This window comes from Bubalus bubalis, chromosome 12 (genome assembly GCF_019923935.1).
Source record: "Bubalus bubalis isolate 160015118507 breed Murrah chromosome 12, NDDB_SH_1, whole genome shotgun sequence".
NCBI classification, from domain to species: Eukaryota; Metazoa; Chordata; class Mammalia; order Artiodactyla; family Bovidae; genus Bubalus; species Bubalus bubalis.
Genome location: NC_059168.1, coordinates 60,328,997 through 60,348,340, shown reverse-complemented (window position 1 = coordinate 60,348,340; position 19,344 = coordinate 60,328,997). Strand labels below are relative to the sequence as shown.

Here is a 19,344-nt window from a genome sequence, read left to right as displayed (position 1 = left end):
GAGCACAAACACACATGGGAGAAGACACGTGATGACGGAGTCTGAGACCAGTGATGAATCTACAAGCCAAGAAATGCCAGAGACTGCCAGCAACCATCAGAGAAGGCAATGGCACCCCACTCCAGTACTTTTGCCTGGAAAATCCCATGGACAGAGGAGCCTGGTAGGCTGCAGTCCATGGGGTAGCTAGAGTCGGACACGGCTGAGCGACTTCACTTTCACTTTTCACTTTCCTGCATTGGAGAAGGAAATGGCAACCCACTCCAGTGTTCTTGCCTGGAGAATCCCAGGGACAGGGGAGCCTAGTGGGCTGCTGTCTATGGGGTCGCACAGAGTCGGACACGACTGAAGCGACTTAGCAGCAGCAGCAGCAGCAACAGCAGCCAGCAACCATGAGGTGGGAGGAGGCAAGGGGAGGATCCTCCCCTGGCGCCTTCAGACAGAACATGGTCCTGTCAACACCTTGATTTCTGACATGTAGCCTCCAGAACTGTGAGGGAATCCATTTCTGCTGTTTTGAGGTGCCCAAAGCTTGTGGTACTTTGTTAGAGCAGTGCTAGGAAACAAACACAGACACCTTGTCCCTTACCAAGCAAGGGCCAGGCAGTGTGAGGGGACACAAGGCTGACGGGTACCCAGCCTTTCCCATTCCCAGGAAAGGTGGCTCCATACCCCTTCGGCTCCTCTGGACCCCATCCTCCAAGGTTAAGGAGCCCGGCTCTGCCAGCCATTCTTAACATAAAAATCCAGGGAAGGAAGGAAACAGCCAGGGGAGGATCTGAGAGCCTGGAAGAGGGCAGGGACACCTGCAGGGACAGCAATGGGGGCAGGGCTGGGGGAAGTGAGAGAAGCTATGTGGGTCTCTCATTTCATTTAGCCGTATAGGAGAAATACAAGTGAAAGCCGAGTTATTTATTTTTTTTTTTTTCTTTTTTTTTTTTCCGAGTTATTTTTAAATGACTTTTCATTTCATGACCTCTTGGCTGTGCTGGGGCCCTAGCATGGAGCTGAGCCCCACAGCAGAAGCTCTGGGAGCTTTGGGGCTGAAAGCTTGGTGGACACTCCTCTCTTGCTCCAGCAGCACTCTGAGGAGGGCGCTGACCTCCATGATAAAACTGAGGTTGTGGAGCCTCTGCTCAGTGGCCAAATTCAAACAGCTCAGATGGCCCTGTGCCTAGCTCAGACCTGGAAATGGCCAGGAGCCTTGGGGAAGCTCGAGGCCAGCCCTACCACTGGTCTGCACCCTTGGCACAGCCTTACCTCCTACGGTGATGGCAACTTGGTTTCCCTTGAGAAGACTGAATGACAGTGTGTTTCTGGCACTGAGGCTTGACCAGGCAAGGCGCGCAGAGGTGGAGGCCACAAAAGGGGCTCTGGAGCCAAACTGCCAGGGTTCCCCCCAGCTCTGCCTCTTCCTAGCCATATGAGCATGTTATCCAACTGCCTGGGCCTCTGTTGCCTTATCTGTAAAATGGACATGATAATAGCTCTCACTTCAGGGAGACTGAGTTAATACAGCAAATGATGTGCTGGGAACAGTACTGGCACAGAATAAACACTTGATAAAATCCAGCTCTCCTAAGTGTTAAAAGCATGATGCTCTTGTCAGATCTGACCAGATCTTAGCTACAAATAATATATATTATCAAGAAGAAGACTCTGATAGGTTGATTACATTTGGTGTAAGAATAAATTTCTCCCTAAGTATACATGTTATACCATAAATTGTACATATATATATATATATCTTTAATTGTACCTTAAAATATTAGCTAACTGTAACATTACATGTATATTTAAAAATACAAATACTGACAAATCTCTCCATGCCAGAGAATTCCAAATAATTTATGCAGATACTTCACCCTGGAGGGGAACATAACTCCTTAAAGAGTCTCTAAAGAGCTGCACATAGTGATTTCCTTCCAAAGAATACGGTATGGAAGAGAGTGGAGGTAATTTCACAGTGGAAAACCTGCCCAGCATTACATCAAGCAGAGGTCAACCCAAGGTCAGCACCAACAGTGATAAGTCATGTTGACAGATATACCCTCGACCTGACTTTACCTCTGTGTTCCTCTCCCCAGAATCCTAAACACCAGTTTTCAATGAGAAAAAGCTCAGACAAATCCCAGTTGAGGAACAGAAGCAATCTACAAAATACCTGCCCAGTACTCCTTGTAAATGCCAAGGTCATCGAAAACAAAGTCCGAGAAGCTGGTGCAGTCAAGAGAAGCCCAAGGAGACACAACAACTAAATGTAACGTGGTGTCCAGATGAGACCCCAGAACGGAGAAAGGAAATTTGGTAAAAATCAAGGAACTATGAATAAAGTATGCTGCTGCTGCTAAGTCGCTTCAGTCATGTCCAACTCTGTGCGACCCCACAGACGGCGGCCCACCAGGCTCCCCCGTCCCTGGTGTTCTCCAGGTAAGAACACTGGAGTGGGTTACCATTTCCTTCTCCAATGCAGGAAAGTGAAAAGTGAAAGTGAAGTCGCTCAGTCGTGTCCGACTCTTCGCAACCCCATGGACTACAGCCTACCAGGCTCCTCCGCCCATGGGATTTTCCAGGCAAGAGTCCTGGATTAGGTTGCCATTGCCTTCTCCAGAATAAAGTATGAACTGTAGTTAATAGTAGTGTGTCAGCATTGATTTGTTAATTGGGACAAATGTGTCATACGAAGGTAAGATGTTAGTAAAAAGGGAAACTTTTTTCCTTTTTCATATGGGAGTTTCATATGGGAACTCTCTGTGTGGTGCTGACAAAAATTCTATAAATCTAAAACTACTCTGAAAACCAAAGTCTGTTTAATGAAAATGCTGGGAACACATGCCTTTGATGATTGATAGGACGTTTGAAAGTCTACACCACTCATTTGTAACCCACACTGCCGCGTGGTCTCTCCTATGGTTTCATCATGCCATTTAATGTGGGAAGCCTAGCACAGAGTTGGCTGTTTGGAGCTGACTGTGCCATAGTCTGTACCTGTGTGACCTTGGGCATGTTCCTAATCCTGAACCTCCCCTTCTACCTGTGAAGTGAAGGAGGCATGCCAGGCAACCATGATGATATGAACAATAATTAAAAATATTTACTCAGCACTCTCTAGTGCCAGGTCCTGTTCAAAATGCTTCACCTGAATTGACTCACTGAATCCTTACAATGACCCTACGAGAAAGGTATTAGCAGGATCCCCATTTTTCAGAGGAGGAAATGGACTTCATTCCATGGAAAAGGACTTCATAAAGTCCTTCCAGCTTTATGAACCACAAGACTTCAGTCCATTTCTCTGAAGGCATCTCTCAAGGCAAACCACATGAGCTCTGGAGAGTGGCCAGTCACCACCCCTCCAATCGCAGTTCCTGCTTCTGTTGACTGGGGACTGCATTCCACCTACATCTACAGAGATTCTGTGAGTGTGAGAATACAACGCAGAACTCACAGCAGTTGATGAATACGTTTACCTCCTTTGTTTAAAATGACCAAGCTCATATACCCCCAAAATAGGTGCAGGAGTGAGGAGACAACTAGTAAATGTGGAAGGAACAGGTGGCCAGTCCAAGGCCAGTCAGGAGAGGGTTACTGCCCACCAGCTGCATGGCAGTCTGGGATGGCTATGGGGACATTGTGGCTGATTACCAACCAGCCTGCTAACCAAAGAGCTGAACCAACCCAGCTTTGCTGCAGTGGGTGGTGCACCAACAAACAAGTTTCTGACACCTGCTGGGTGTCCTACAATTCAACTCACTTCTGACACTATCTACCTGAAGACAGTGTCAGATCCTAGAGGTTAAGGACTCAGCCCCACAAGACTGCCCTCATCCCCCCTCAACTTCAGATGCCAAATGCACGCCCAGACTGTCACCTGTGCTTCTGACCAACTGGCTCTAGATTAGAGATTCAATGAAACCCCTCTTTGGGTTTGATTAATTTGCTAGAGTGATTCACAGAACTCAGAAAATCCATTTACTCACTTAGCTTACAGGTTTAAGAGGATATAATTCAGGAACAGCCAGATGGAAGAGATGCACAGGGCAAGGTACAGGGAAGGGGCCCTCTCTGTGCCCACTCTCTTCAAATCTCCACATGTTCACCAGAAGTGCTCGGTTCATTTTTGTTGTATGAGTTTCACAGCTAATGATGATTATAGGAAACATGAGCTGGCAAAAATAGCAAACCTGGGAAGTTACAAAGTCCTCCCAGGCTGGGCCTTGACTTTCTATAAATAGGAAGTATCACTCCTGAACACTGTGGCAACTCCCAGGATGTCTGCATTGAACATGAGACCCAAACACAGAGGAGTGGGTCACTGACAGGGAAATTTCAGCCAGTGCCAGCTGCCTGCAAGGAAAGACAGAAGGGAGGCAAATGGCTTCCACTCTTCACAAAGGACACGGAATGAATTCCATATTATAGAAATGCCCAAACCCTCTCAGTTCTTGGCTGAAGGCAGCCCAGGCAAATGGTAGTCTCAGGTACCCTGGCCTCTTCCTCAAGGACAGCAGGCTGGACACCAAAGGAAGACTTATTGCCTAAGTGGGGGAGCAGAAAACTAAGCCAAGGAGTGCTGTGCTTAGTCACTCAGTCATGTCTGACTCTTTGCAACCCCTGGACAACCTGCCAGGCTCCTCTGTCCATGGGGATTCTCCAGGCAAGAATACTGGAGTGGGTTGCCACACTCTCCTCCAGGGCATCTTCCCAACCCAGGGATTGAAGCCAGGTCTCCCACACTGCAGGAGGAGTCTTTACCATCTGTGCCACCAGGGAAGCCCAAGAATACTGGAGTGGGTAGCCTATCCCTTCTCCAGGGGCTGTTCCCAACCCAGGAATCAAACCCGGGTCTCCCTCATTGTAGGCAGATTCTTTACCAGCTGAGCTACCAGTATCTTCCCCGAAAGTGTTTACTTGAAATATTCACCAAAATGAGTCACAAAAAGAAAACAGAGAAACCAGTAAGATGTGTAACCAGGGTCTCCTTTCTGTTCACGAACCAGGGAGAAGTGATGGCAAGAATATCAGTGAGCAGAGCCTGCTCTGAAGAGGTCCTAGCTTGAGAAACCTGCGCGCCCCCACACTTCCGGCCTTGGACCAAGATTAAGAGGGGCAACCGAAACACTGCACAGGCAGAAAAGCCCCCACAGGAAACCAGCCATTGGTCCAGATAACCACAGCTGCTGGCTGGCTAGTGCTTTCCTCCCTTGAAAGAGAACGGGCTTGTAGAGGCCACATGTGTCCTGCTCCCTAATCCCAAATAAGAGGCCCTGACCTTTGACAGCATCAAATAACAGCACTTCCTGAGCATTCCCAGCTCATTTAATCCACCTCTCAAGGGAGTTAGATCCAGGGTGTTTGTATCTAACAGGTCACGAAACTGAGGGTTGGAGACATGAAGTACCTGGCCTAAATTTACATGACCAAGAAGTAGCTCAGATCCAACCTGAGACTTTAAACACCAAGTCCAGGATGTATCCTCTTGCGCTGCTACTGTTGAATCAGTAGCCAGTGGCTTTTTCAAGGGTTCTCACATCTGTGAGCTTATACATTCTGGGTGAGAAATACCAGGCGTGGGTCACTCCCCTCATCTCCCACATCACAGCTGAGAAAAGGCCCTGCCGGGAGGTGGGACCGCAGCAGCTGCAGTCTGTGCGGTTAGGTTAGCCAGCCTCTGTGCGTGCGTGTGTGCTCCGTCGTGTCCGACTCTTTGCAACCCCAAGGACTGGAAACCACCAGGCTCCTCCTCAGAGTGAGTTGCCAGTTCCTCCTCCAGGGGATCTTCCCGACCCAGGGATCAAACCCCCATCTCCCAAGTCTCCTGCATTGCAGGAGGATTCTTCACCAGTACGCCACCTTGGAAGCCCATCCAGCCTCTGACCGAGACTCAGATCCAGGGTTTCTTCCATGATACCAGCTGGCTGCCTCCTCCCCATCCCACCCATGCCCTCCACCAGTCCTTTCCCACCACCACATCTGGAAAATTGACTCAGGCGACAGTGGGCGCCTCATCCCCATGTTGGAAGATGCCACAGCATTTATGAGGCTCTTCAAAGTGGGAACACTTGCCCTGGCTTTTCCCCAGCCCTGTGTTAAGTAAAGGTGATGATGTTTGTTAAAATGTGAGCACACGGGTGCCTGGCTCACAGGAAAGTGTTTCAGAGGCTGTGCCTGAGATAAGGCTGACTTCTGGAGGTTTCGCCACAGATAGGCATGACTCCCCCAGACCCCCACCCCTTGTTAGAGAATAAGACTCGAAGCTCCTGCTCAGTCCTCCTGCTAGACTTTGGGGAGCCCTAAGTCTGAAGGGTGGAGAAGGCGATGGCACCCTACTCCAGTACTCTTGCCTGGAAAATCCCATGGACGGAGGAGCCTGGTAGGCTGCAGTCCATAGGGTCACACAGAGTCGGACACGACTGAGTGACTTAGCAGCAGCAGCAGCAAGTCTGACAGGACTGCCCCTTTTCTCACCCACCTGAGGTCTGTGCTGCGGAACATTCCAACCACTCAAGAAAGGTAGGAACAACGAGGCGTTCAAGTGCAAAGATGGTTTCCAGTCTCCCTCTGGAAGAGCAGTTTTTCTGGCTATGAAGAAAGTTTTCAATCCGTCTCCACAGAGGATCCTAAAGTCATTCCTCATTCTGTGAGGCTCTTGATTCCAGACCCGGGGCCCCAAGGATGCCTGAAGCCCTCACTTGGTCATTGCACTAAGACATGGCTCATGTATTTGCCCAGCACAGAGGTCAGAAGAGCCGCAGCAGCCTCTCCAAGGTAGTAACTGGAAATGATCCTCCCAGCGACCCCCTCCCTCCATGCCTGTCCCAGCAGGTGAAAATTGTAGAGGTGCTAACAAATAGCGGGGAGTGAAGTGAGGCTGGAGCTTTAATTGGTCTTGAAACACCCACTGCTCCTGCCTTTCTTGAGTGGTTGGAATGTTCTACAGCACAGACCCCAGGTGGGTGAGAAAAAGGGCAGCCTTGTCAGACTGCTCACAGAAGCCAGGCAGGAAGGACCAAGCTGGGGTTCTGAGACTTGCTATCCAATAAGAAGTGGGGGTCTGGGGGAGTTGTGCCTGTCTGCAGAGAGGCTTCCAGAAGGCAGCCTTATCTCAGGCATGACCTCTGAAACTTTTTCCTGTAAGCCAGACACCAGGATGTTGAAAAACAAAAATAATTTTGTTAATTAAGGCATTTATTAAGAGCAATTTTAGGTTCACAGCAAAATTGAGGGGCAGATACAGAGATTTGCTATATATGCCCTGCCCCATACATGCATGGCCTTCCCTGTTATCAACAGCCCCCACCAGAGGGGTATGTTTGTCACAAATAATGGACCTACACAGATCTATTGTAATTACCCAAAGTCCACAGTTTACTTTAGGGTGCACTCTTGGCTTTGTCTAGTTTTAATCATGTCAAACAGCACTTGCAATCAACCAGATATAAGGCAAGCAGCCACGGTTGTTCTGGAGGAAACCCAGATAGGATGCTCTGTTCCAAGAAGTGATAGGTCCTACTTGGGAACACACATTGAGGATAGGAGCAGAACTGTCTCAGACAAATTAGACACATGTTTTAGTTTCCCTCTTTCCTTAAATACAGGTGTAGACTTCTCTATGGCTGAAAATAATTGTTGGTTCCTTGAAGATGTAGCTATTGAATTGTTCAGGATGTGTCTGTGGGAGATGAGGTGACCAGAGGATGGCAGACTGACCCTCTCCACACCCCATGAGAGAGAAAAGGCTGTGATAATGCACTGGACAGAGACTGTTGCTTCTTGGACTGGCCTGTGGCTGAGACCAGGACCTTCAGACTGGAGACTATTATGGTTATCTTCTCTGAGCCAAGGAGATCAGGCCACACCTTTACCTAAGTGGTGGGAGGGGGCGGGGCATGGGAATACTGCACTTACCATAACCTGTGTTCTCACCGTCATTCATCCTGTGGCAGGCAAGGGAGGATGCCTTAGGCTAGGGGAGGAAAGGATTTCTCCTCCTCTCTGTTTGGTAAGTGGGCTTGGAGACTGCTGTTGGTAGGCCCTTGTGGGTACCAGACACTCCTCTTCTAAGGCAGGTGGAAAGTACTCTCAGGAGCCTTTTGTCAGAGAAGCTGTAGGACTGAGAGCAGGGCCATGTCCTCTCCCCTAGGCCTGGCAGAGTCACCAAGGGACCAGTCTCATGAGCACCGAGGCAGAATCAAGGCAGCAAGGTGAGAAGGCTGGATGAGAAAGGTTTTGTGGCACTCACGCCAGGCTGTGCCTCAGGAAACTCAGAAATCCTGAAGAAGGAAACTCGACATTTTGAATGTAGGAAGGAAGTATAATTTCATTTTGGATACAGTGAAATTTAATGAAAGATGAACAGCATAATACAGCACACTCATTTCACAGATGGAGAAAGCAGGGGTCAGAGGGCCTGAGAGAGAGACTGAGAGAGTCTGCTGTCTGAGGAGCATGAATCAGTCTCCGACGGTAGCAATAACCCTGGAATTCCTGGGATCCTGTGCGGCATTCTCGACAGCTGCATCTGCTTAGACTTTGGGTAAGGGTGTACAGGTGATGCTGGATAGCACAACCTCCTTCTATTTCACTCATTTTAAAGTGATTGAAAAATAATTTGGGGGGGAAAAGCCAAACACTAATCAGAGTCAATCAAATATGGAAAATAGTACAACCTTATAAGACTGAAAATGTTTCAAGAGAAATGAAACAGAGAATTCTAGCATGGAATGTTAGTTGTCACTCTCCCTCCACACCCCTGGCACTGAATGAGAAGAGGAGGTTAGAGAATAAGACCCCAAGGAGTATCACCAGCACCTCATGATTTAGCACAGAGAGGGCTAAGAGGGTGAACAGGCAGCCTGGGGAAAGTTGATGAGAAATCCCAGGGAAAAACCCATCAGGGAGGCCAACAGGAGCTGGAGGAGCAGCTGCACTTGGTTGTTTTTTTTTTAGGGCTCTGTGCTGCCTTCCAGGAATGAGCCAAAGCCCCAGGAAGAGGCCACATCACTGCTAAGTGAAGAGGACCCTGGTGTGGGGCACTGAGCGCATTTCAGGAAAGAGAGCCAAGCCCAGATCTGTCATCCACCTGTCGCTGTAACACTCAGACCTCAGTGAAGCAGGAAGTACTCTCATCCTCCAAACTCTAGGGTCAAAGGAATGACAGGTAGGTAGAAAGGTGTCATGAGGGCCCTCACATTTTCAGAGCATTGGATGGTCTGGCCAGACTTACTCATGCAAAATTAAAAGAAATGTTAGGGAAGCTAAGCCAACATGCAGGATGTGTTTAAGGAACAAAAAGAAGGCAGAGGAGGGGAAGAGAAGAAAAAAAAAAGAAACAGAATATGAAAAGATAAACAAAGCAAGTCTAGAGGTAATCACTGTCCCAGTTATAGAAGAAAACTGAGTGCTTCATACTATAGAACCAATATGAATATTTAATTATATTAATAGTTAATTACATTAATTCAACATTTAATAAATTATATCCATTTAGTGTATAATTAAACATATTTGGTATGTTTTTGAAACAATAAAAAAGAGCCCAAGGATGAGTGGATAAATCAACTAAATAAAAAGGAAATTGAGAGTCAAGGCAAAAAATTAAGGACAAAAACACGAAATTTATAGATCTATTAGATAAGTTAGAAACATCAAGGAAGCTAACAAATTTTCTGGCTCAGAGGGAAAGCTTGAGATAATTACAGTGAACATGGAGGAAAATGACAAAGCAACTAAAGCAATTAAGAACATGTTGCTCTATGGAAGACAAGCAAAACCATCCAACACAGGGATAACTGGTATTGAATTTAAGGTCAAATTGATGAGCACTAGTCCCCTACAGCCCTAACTTCCTATTGCAAATACATAGAAAAGCTTGATTTTAAAATACAAAAACACCATTTTAAAATGTTATTCCAAGCTCCAAGGAAGCAAGGCAAATCTTTAAGGACAGAGTAGGAATATTACCAAATGGAATCTGGATGTGCTCGTCTGACACATAGCAAAGCCAATCTACTGCCAGCACGTCGTGGTGAAAGAAAGTACAGCTTTTATTATAGGGCACCAGGCAAGGAGAACTGGCAGCTCATATTCAAAAGACCCAAACTCCCCAATCCCTTCCAGGGAAGGGTTTATAAAGACATTATGAAGAGTAGGCGGAGAAGGCAATGGCACCCCACTCCAGTACTGTTGCCTGGAAAATCCCGTGGACGGAGGAGCCTGGTGGGCTGCAGTCCATGGGGTCACTAGGAGTCGGACACAACTGAGCGACTTCACTTTGACTTTTCACTTTCATGCATTGGAGAAGGAAATGGCAACCCACTCCAGTGTTCTTGCCTGGAGAATCCCAGGGACAGGGGAGCCTAGTGGGCTGCCGTCTATGGGGTCGCACAGAGTGGGACACGACTGAAGTGACTTAGCAGCAGCAGCAGCAGCAGCAGCAGCATGAAGAGTAGGGTTGTGGGGTGTGTGATCAGCCCAGGCACAATTCTCTGGTTGATGGTGATGCTTGGGGAATCTCAATTATCAGTTTTCTGGCTCTAACTAGTCTGGGGTCCATGTGATGATGGTCATCATGTAGTTAACTTTTTCCTCCTGGTGGGTGTTCTAGTATTTGCAAAAATATTCAAAGATATGGCTTAGGATATTATTTATATCCCTTGAGGGGGAACTAAAGGTCCTTGACTTTGTTTTATGGCCAAACTATTATTTCATCTTACTTGACTGTTTTTATCTGTTTCTGTATTTTCTCATGTCTCTAATTAAAATTGCTCTTTGTAACTCAAGCAAGGCCTAGGAGGATAAAGCTTTTCTACAAACAACAGGCAGGGGACCCAGGGGAAGGGGGTGGTCTGTCCCTGGGAAGGTCCCACAGGGTCATGCTCAGTGTCAGGAACAAAGATGTAAATAAGAGCTGAAGCAGCAAGACCCACAGGGGCCTCAGACTGGGTGGCTGCTGCTGCGGTTTCAGTGAGTCACGAGCCCCAGATGTAGCAGAATCTTGAGGTCAGGAGATAGGACCATTCTGCCCTTAAGTGAAGAGGACCATTCAGTACAGCAGAGGCTGTACTGAATACACCTATCAGCCCAGCTATGGGTAGAAACAGTCCTGATCCATTAGCCTAAGGTTTGGTCCAGCAGTGCTACCAGTCATGTCCAACTCTCCATGACCCCATGGACTGCAGCCCACCAGGCTCCTCCATCCATAGGATTTTCCAGGCAAGAGTACTGGAGTGGGGTGCCGTTGCCTTCTCCAGCTGGGAGGGGGCAGAGAGAAGTTATTGTCATTGTTTAAAGGGTAGTTATTGAGATATCTAGACATAACCTTCTTTGTGTTCTATAGGTATGTGAGTGCTTTTTATACACAAGCATTCGCAAGTCCATATATAGAAGATTTGGAGGAATGTATACATCAAGTTGTGAATAATGGTTAACTCTGAAAATGAACTGTGGTATTTTTAATTTTCTTTTTGCCCATCTGTATCTTTTAACTTTTTTTTTTACAGTGAATGTGTAATATTTTATCAAAAGAAAAATCAATAAGGGAGATATTTTAATCTTAAAAAGATAGGGGGAGGTTTGCAGGGCTTCTGAATCAGCCCATAATCATGAGTTAAACTGTGAGAAGTTAATACAATTGTATTATCACATGAAAACAGTTGAATAATTTCTGAGCAAATGTTTAGAGTATATTTAGTATTGTCTAACATTATTTATAGACTAAGTTTTATGTCCAAAATAATTCACTTCAAGGAGAAACAGGCAGGCATCTTCCAGAGTGGCTATAGCTGAGGTCCACTGAGAGGTTGGTATGACTGCAGAGAAGGAGGACCTCCCCTGTATTATCAGACCCTGTGGACAAAGAAAGTAAGTTTTGAGTGTGAGCCAAGCATCTAAAGTCACGAAAGCAGGTGCTCAGAATTCCGGGCACTGATTGGGGTTCAACCTGCTTTTCACATGGGAAACTGATAACTTCTGGGTGAGGAGGAACAAAGATTATTCATTTAATGATGAAGGGTGAGTCTCCCTGAGCAACAGGTAAGGCCACCAATAGTAAATTTACATTATTTCAAGAACGTGGCCTTTAAAGCAGCTTTTCTAACCCCAGAGCAGTATGTTCTCCCCAGACACAGAGTCCTAAGGGAACAGGTCACAGCTGCAGTGTGGCAGAAATATCTTTGACTCCAGTCCCCACTCTGTCCTTCCCCAGGCAGGACTTCAGTATCTTATCAACACCACCTCAGCCAATAAACCCTTTCTGTACTTCTCTTTGGTGCCATTCTCCTCTCTGCTTCAGTGGGATTTGCTGGGGCTTTTGCCATGATTGCCAAGCTAGCCATCACAAGGTCAATGACGTTGACTCCACACATCACTGCCAGTGTTGGCCATTAACCACACAGCTCCCAGGTTTTTGTTGTCATTGTCATTGCCCAGTAAGGACGTCATCATCCTGTTCTCTGACCATGGCCACCACTACTCCTTACTGTGCCCCTGGGCCACTTAGACCAGAAGATGCCCTTTCTCAAGATGTCCAGTCTCTTCCTCTACCAGGAACTGTCATAATTTCCTGATTTTGTTGGGATGCACACTTGACTGCCATTTGCTGTTAAGCTTTGTCCACAGTGTCCATTAGTGAATGCGCTTCCTTCAGTGTGGCAGAGCACAGACTGCACAGCCTTCTGACTGCCCTCAGAAGAGGTGGGTCACAGCATTCACAGCTTCTTTGTAGGACTCCAAAAGGAAAACCCCAGCTATATTCACTTACTTATGGCCTCCTGGCCTCTTCTACCCAGAGCTGGGTCAGAGGTCCTCAACCATCAACCATCCAAGGGTACATTCAAGAGAATCCTCCCCATCAAGTTCAAGCCAGAGCCTTCAACATCGGAGTGAACTCTGTCGATGTGGGCATACTCTTCAGAGGTCAAGGTCACCGTTATTTTTTCCCTAGAGATGTCAACCTGCTCTCCTAGGATGTAGCAGTTAAGACTTAGAGGTTCTTTTCATTTCTTCCAGCGGCCTTAGCAGGTTGCTAAGTCTATGCAAAGCAGAGACCTGAAATCCTACTTGGATATCCCACAAATACACCTTCCCTTGCATACAGCTATGGTCCCAGGGGATTCTGCCACACGATTGTGACTTGTCAGACATGCCCTGTGCTCAGCAGCCCAACCCTGAATTATGGGGGCCCTGCTGTCTCTTTGTTTATTCACAACTCTTAACAACCAAAGCCATCCCAACCTACATTAAGGTATTTGAACTAAACTGAGAAGTCTCTCCCTCTAAATTTACCCTGAGTTAGATTTCCTGGGAGGTGGATACCAGTCAGTGTTCACTGAGAATCCCTGTGAATTTAAAGCTCTGGGCTGGATACAGATGGGACTCTAAGATGGATAGACAAGGCTTCTTCATGGAAGAAGCTCCCAGTTTATGCATATTCCCAGTATAATCAGTATTTGCGTCCCCTTTCACTCTTAAAAATGTCACGGTTTGGAGGCTAAAAGTTTCACAGTTACCCTAGAGATGAAGCACAGTCATATGAAGAGAACTTAGAAATCCAGAGTGGAAATACCATCAAATGTTGAGTAAAGAGTTGTTATAGTTTCTCAGAAGGGAAACTGAGGCTCCAGGTATTTAAGTGGCTCCCCAGGACCATGAGGCCTTTGGGCATCACTGGAACTAGTATCTGAGGCTCCTTCCCTTACCAGCCCCATCACACATCTCTCCCCATGGGGAAAATGAGGCTTCCAAAGAGGGAGAGAGATACCCAGCAGTAGAGACAGCACATTCCAAGAAAATCTACTTTCATTGCTCATCAGTTCAGTTCAGTTCAGTCGCTCAGTCGTGTCTGACTCTTTGCGACCCCATGAGTTGCAGCATGCCAGGCCTCCCTGTCTATCACCAACTCCCGGAGTTCACTCAAACTCACATCCATCGAGTCGGTGATGCCATCCAGCCATCTCATCCTCTGTCATCCCCTTCTCCTCCTGCCCCCAATCCCTGCCAGCATCAGAGTCTTTTCCAATGAGTCAACTCTTCGCATGAGGTGGCCAAAGTATTGGAGTTTCAGCTTTAGCATCATTCCTTCTAAGGAACACCCAGGGCTGATCTCCTTTAGAATGGACTGGTTGGATCTCCTTGCAGTCCAAGGGACTCTCAAGAGTCTTCTCCAACACCACAGTTCAAAAGCATCAATTCTTCGGTGCTCACCTTTCTTCACAGTCCAACTCTCACATCCATACATGACCACTGGAAAAACCATGACAAACAAAAGGTTCAAAAACACTTTAAGGGGGCACTAGGGAGAGTTATGGATTTTAGACTTGTGGAAACTACTTGGCATTTACACACACCACAGTTTTTGAATGCTGAATGGAAAAGAGTTCAGGGTCTGTGTGTGTGTGCTGCACAAGGAGAAGGGGCAAGAATGTGTCTAGCTGACTGCATTTTAGAGGCCCAACTATATTATTAGAGGTTTTGTCTGGGGCCCTGGCCCTGCACTGGCCCTGCATCTCCCACACAGGCTCATTCCCAGGCTTGCCAAGCTCCTCCTGTACCCACGTTCCTGAATCTCCTTATTGAGGATGAAAAAGGTGAAGGCTCTCTTATCGTCAATATCTTTTGCCTTTGTCTGAAGAAAGGAGCTAATTGAGGGACGTCTGGCTTGGGTGCCCATGTTTGGCTCAATTATTTACCCTTTGTGTGGTTAACCCCACCACCCACACCCGGAGACGTCCCAAAGCACTCTGCTGATCGGGGAGTTTTCTTCTGTCGAGTTTAAGTGCAGCCTGCAAGGGAGGGCAAGGCAGTGGGGCAAGCAGAACAGAGACCACTCTGAAACCCCAAGACTTTCCCCAGGCTTGACAGAGGGGGCAGAGAGGGAATCCCCACAGCCTGGGGGGACTGACAAAGACAAGCCAGAAACATCCCAGTCACTGACATCTTTCTGCATCCTGTCAGAGAATAATTTTCAAAACATCAAAAACATGGTTCAACACAGATGACCCTTGAGAACATTATGCTAAGTGAAATAAGCCAGTCATAAGCGGACAAACGCTGCAATGATTCCATTTAAGGGATGTGTCTGAAATAGTCAGATTCACAGATCTAAAAAGTAGAATGGTGGTTGCCAGGGGCTGCTGGGAGATGGCAGAGAGAAGTCATTGTTTAAGGGGCTGCTGGAGGGGGCAGAGAGAAGTTATTGTTTAAGGGGTATAAACTTTCAGTTCTGCAAGATGAAGGGGTTCCAGAGATCTGTTTTACAACATAGATATCCTTAACGCTACTGAACTGTACGCTTAAAAATGCTTGAATTTGATGATTTTTTTTTCCGGTTTTAACCATCAACACAAACACACACAAAATCAAAAACATGACTGTAGGGATGGCACAGGGAGTGTCTCAGGGAGGATGAAACTGTTCTGTATCCTGATTATGGTAGTGGTTTCACTCTTTAAATGGGTTAAAGTGCATAGAACTGCATATGAAAAAATTACCATATACCATTTTCCTATATGGTAATTTTTTCATTAAAAATTTTAAAACATAGCTTTTATACAAATGTAGCATGAACCTATAACAAAAATGTATTTCATTAATTAATGAGAGAACCAGAAGGAGGGTTCAAAATACGACAGGAGGTACTGAAACATTTATAATAACTGAAAGGAAGAGTATTGAAATGATTGCTAAATTATGGTATATAAGATAAAACCTTGGTCATTTGATTAAAATATTATCTGCATCACTGTATAACAGTCCTGCATTGCTATTAGTTTTCTACACTTTCCTTATAAAGTTGTAAAATACCCTAATCAAGAGTAAACACAAGTTAGACAAAGATCTGTGGTGGTGATTTAGGTACTAAAATCGCGTCCTCTTTGCAACCCCATGGACTATAGCCCACCAGGCTCCTCTGCCCATGGGATTTTGCAGACAAGAATAAAGGTCTGCTCCTGCAGACAACATTGTAACTCCGATAGTAAAGTATCTGACTGCAATGCAGGAGACCCATGTTCGATCCCTGAGTAGGGAAGATCCCCTGGAGTAGGAAATGGCAACCCACTCCAGTGTTTTTGCCTGGGAAGTCCCATGGACAGAGGAGTCTGGCAGGCTACTGTCCACTGGGTTGCAGAGTCGGGCACGGCTGAGCGACTGAGTCTCACTTTGTTTCGCGTAGACAGCCAGATAACCCGCTGAGGGCGGCCCTGTGGGTGACTCCCACATCCAGCGTGACTCCAGGGCTTGCAGGAATCCCTCTGGTCCCATCCGCTAGTCTTGGACAATTTTTCCTGTCTAGATGAAGGGAAGCAGGGGGCTATCAGGCCCAGAGCTGAGCCAGGGAGGAAAGAGTGAATGGTGCTATCAAAGAAGTGAGGGCCAGAGATACCGCCCCAGCTGGTCCTCGTCTTAACAGAATATCAGTTTTCAGGAATATGGGCCTTGAGAGGAAGGACTATAGGAAAGAAAACCAGGAAATGGTTGTTGGCTCCCAGAACCACCAGATCACCCTCAGGCCCACCAGACACATTCTTGCCCAGGATTCTAGACCCAAGACAGAGCGGCTTCTGCTTGGGCCTGGCCTCTCTCCCTCCAGGTTTCACAGGCACCATCTGATCTTGACTTCGGGTGGATCCCTCTGCCTCCTTCCCCAGGCACTGGAAGTGGGACTGTTATGGGGCTTCCCTAACCCTAGCTGCTCAGAGGGCAATGCCAGAGTAAGGCCATAGCAGACCTGGGAGGATCTGGCCTCCCTGCTACACCTATGGCTGAATGGGGGTCAAGTGGGAGGGGAGGGTGGTCTTCCCAGCCAGCCCCAAGCTGACACATGAATGCAGGTGGACCCGGGAGACTCCATGGGCCCTGGTGGCTGCAGGGCCTTCCTTTGCAGGGAAGGGCAATGTGGAAAATGTGTGTGGCAAAGGTCAACTGGAGCCTGTAAACAAATGGCTTCGAGAAACCTGGGGCCTGGTGACAGGACTGCCTGGGCCAGGGTCCCTCCAAGGCCAGCCAAATGCCCTTTTACAACTCTGGTCACAGTGGGGCCCTGGAAGCAGCTGAATTCAGCTGCTTCTGAATTCTTCACCTCCGGGAGGACTGTGAATAGAGGTGATAAGCTCCCCTCAGCACTAGTGCCAGAGGCCTTTCTCCCAGGGCTTAATAATTCAGGCCTCTCAACCTAGCGGGTCCCGCCTACACTAAGGCTGTGAGCCGAGGCCGTGGTGTCCATTTCCCAGATCTTCCTGCACACGATCCCAAAGCCAGCTTCCCTCACCTCTGAGGTTATGGGGGCAGGGGGAGGGGGCGGGGAGGTCTTAGGCCAACTCTGTCACTGATAAGACCCTCCTTAGCCCCATCCGCCAGCTCTAGTCGTCCTGACCGACCTTCAGCCTTGGTCTCAGCTGCTGCCCACTGGGCCCTGGGGGCCATCCCAGGTCTGGTACTGTTCTCAGGCAGCCACTCAACCCTTCCCTTGGGAGGCTGGAATCACACCTCACTGGACACAGTTCAAAGAAGGGACGGTCTCATTACCCTTCCTCCCTGCCCTTCTCCTTGGCTCCCCACCCTGTCTTACTCCCCCCCACCCCACCCCACAGCCCCCACAAACCCCACGCACCCCCCACCCCTGCCTCATCCCAGCCCTTCTGTTGTTTCCAGACCTGAACTCACTGCTGTGGAGGAGGGCCTGCATAATGGCAGGTCTCTGGCCCTCCCCTCACTTGAGCCCCCAGACTCTGTTCTGCAGCTGTCAAGAAAGCCCCAGACCACTGAGGGAGAGTGGGGGTCGGGTTAAAGCTCTGTGGCCTGAGTGTGGGGCAGCAGGAAGGGAATCCTATGAATGTCAATCCCTCGGGGAGGGCAGAGGAAGGGGTGGGTTCCTGGCATTCCTGTCAGGGGCCTGAGACGGGGAAAGTGGTCACTGAAACAGTGTCCACCACAGACACAGGCTGGTGGGGAGTAGGGCCCATCACTGATCTGGGTGCTGGGTCTCCCCACCCCCACACCCAAGCAGGGGTGTGAACAGATCAAAGGGAAAGGATCCCTGGGGGATGAAACTTTTCACATGGAGCTGAACAGAGGTGTTGCTGTAGCAGCAACAAAAACCAGTCAGCTCACTCACGTGGATCAGGTAAGAAGCCTTCTGCCTTGGCACGTGCAGCTGCCAGCAGAGGTCCTGGCAGGGGCAGTTCAGGGCTTGTAGAGAGATTGAGAGGGACCTGGGTGGCAACCAGGAGAAATCTGGGAATGCAGAGAGGGGACAGGGTCCCTAGAGGACCCCCAGGGAGCCTCCTCTCTCTGGGAGAGCAGGAGCCGTCTGGGTGGGGTGGGGGCTGAAAGTTTCTGGGCCTCTTCAGTGAAAAAGAGCAGCGTGCTGCTTTGCTGACTTTGGCACCCAGACAGGGCCTGCTGAATGAAAGGCAGGGGAAACACCTCTTACACAACCTTAGTTCACAATTGAACTTTGGGAATGCCACAGCATGCCACCAATTCATAATAAGATCACTTTGATCTGAGGCTGCTCTATAGTTGATCTTATCACTAAGCCTCCTTTTCACTACAGAGAGTCCCCACCCCTGACCAGCAGGGGTGCCAGGCCTGGGCTGGCCGTTCACATTCCCACCGCCGCCTTGTGAAAGGGGGAATTAGCACCCTGAGACAAGGGAGGCTCAAGGTCAAGTTACAATTCATATAATCTGTGCCCATCTTGAGTTTCTGCCAAGCATGTTTTGGACCCAGATATAGGTTGTCACATTTCTATTCCATTCATATGAAATGCCCAGAATAGGCAAATCTATAGAGACAGGAAGCGGATTAGTGGTTGCCTGGGGCTAGGGGAGGAATGAAAGGATGGGGCCCTAAAAGGCCCAGGATTTCTTTTTCAGATGAAAATGGTGTAAAGTCGATTGTGAAGATGGTTGCACAACTCTGTGACTATCATAAAAGCCATGAATTATATAGTTTAGATGGGTGAGTTGTATGGTATATGAATGATATCTCAATAAGCTAGTTAGAAAAAAAAATAATCTTGGCAGATTTTGACTCAAAAGATGATCTGTCATTTGGCAATGGTACAAAGGGCTATTGTCCCTCACCCTCACCCTCCGCCCTCTACTCATGACCCTCACAGGAGCCAAGCCTTGGCTGCAGCAGGGTCCCACGGAGCCCCATCGATGATGCCATGTTTACTCAGGTGGAGAAGGTTACAAAGGCCCAACGGGCTTCCAACCTGCCTGCGCTGCCTGTGAGCGTGGAAGAAAAGTGAGCTGTTTAGGTTAAGAACGTGATAGGAAGAGAGGATGAGAGGCTCCAGTTGGAGGGAGGACAAAACTATGGAAGATGCCCTTGTACCACCCC

At 48.0% G+C, this 19,344-nt stretch overlaps 1 long non-coding RNA gene across 1 annotated transcript; it reads left to right on the top strand.

Annotated features, from left to right (window-relative positions):
* Positions 1–8,246: 8,246 nt before the first annotated feature.
* LOC123328540 lies at positions 8,247–11,454 on the top strand. Its single transcript, XR_006543425.2, has 3 exons — positions 8,247–8,533; positions 8,947–9,157; positions 11,336–11,454. It is a non-coding gene; the product is annotated as an uncharacterized LOC123328540 (long non-coding RNA).
* Positions 11,455–19,344: the final 7,890 nt, after the last annotated feature.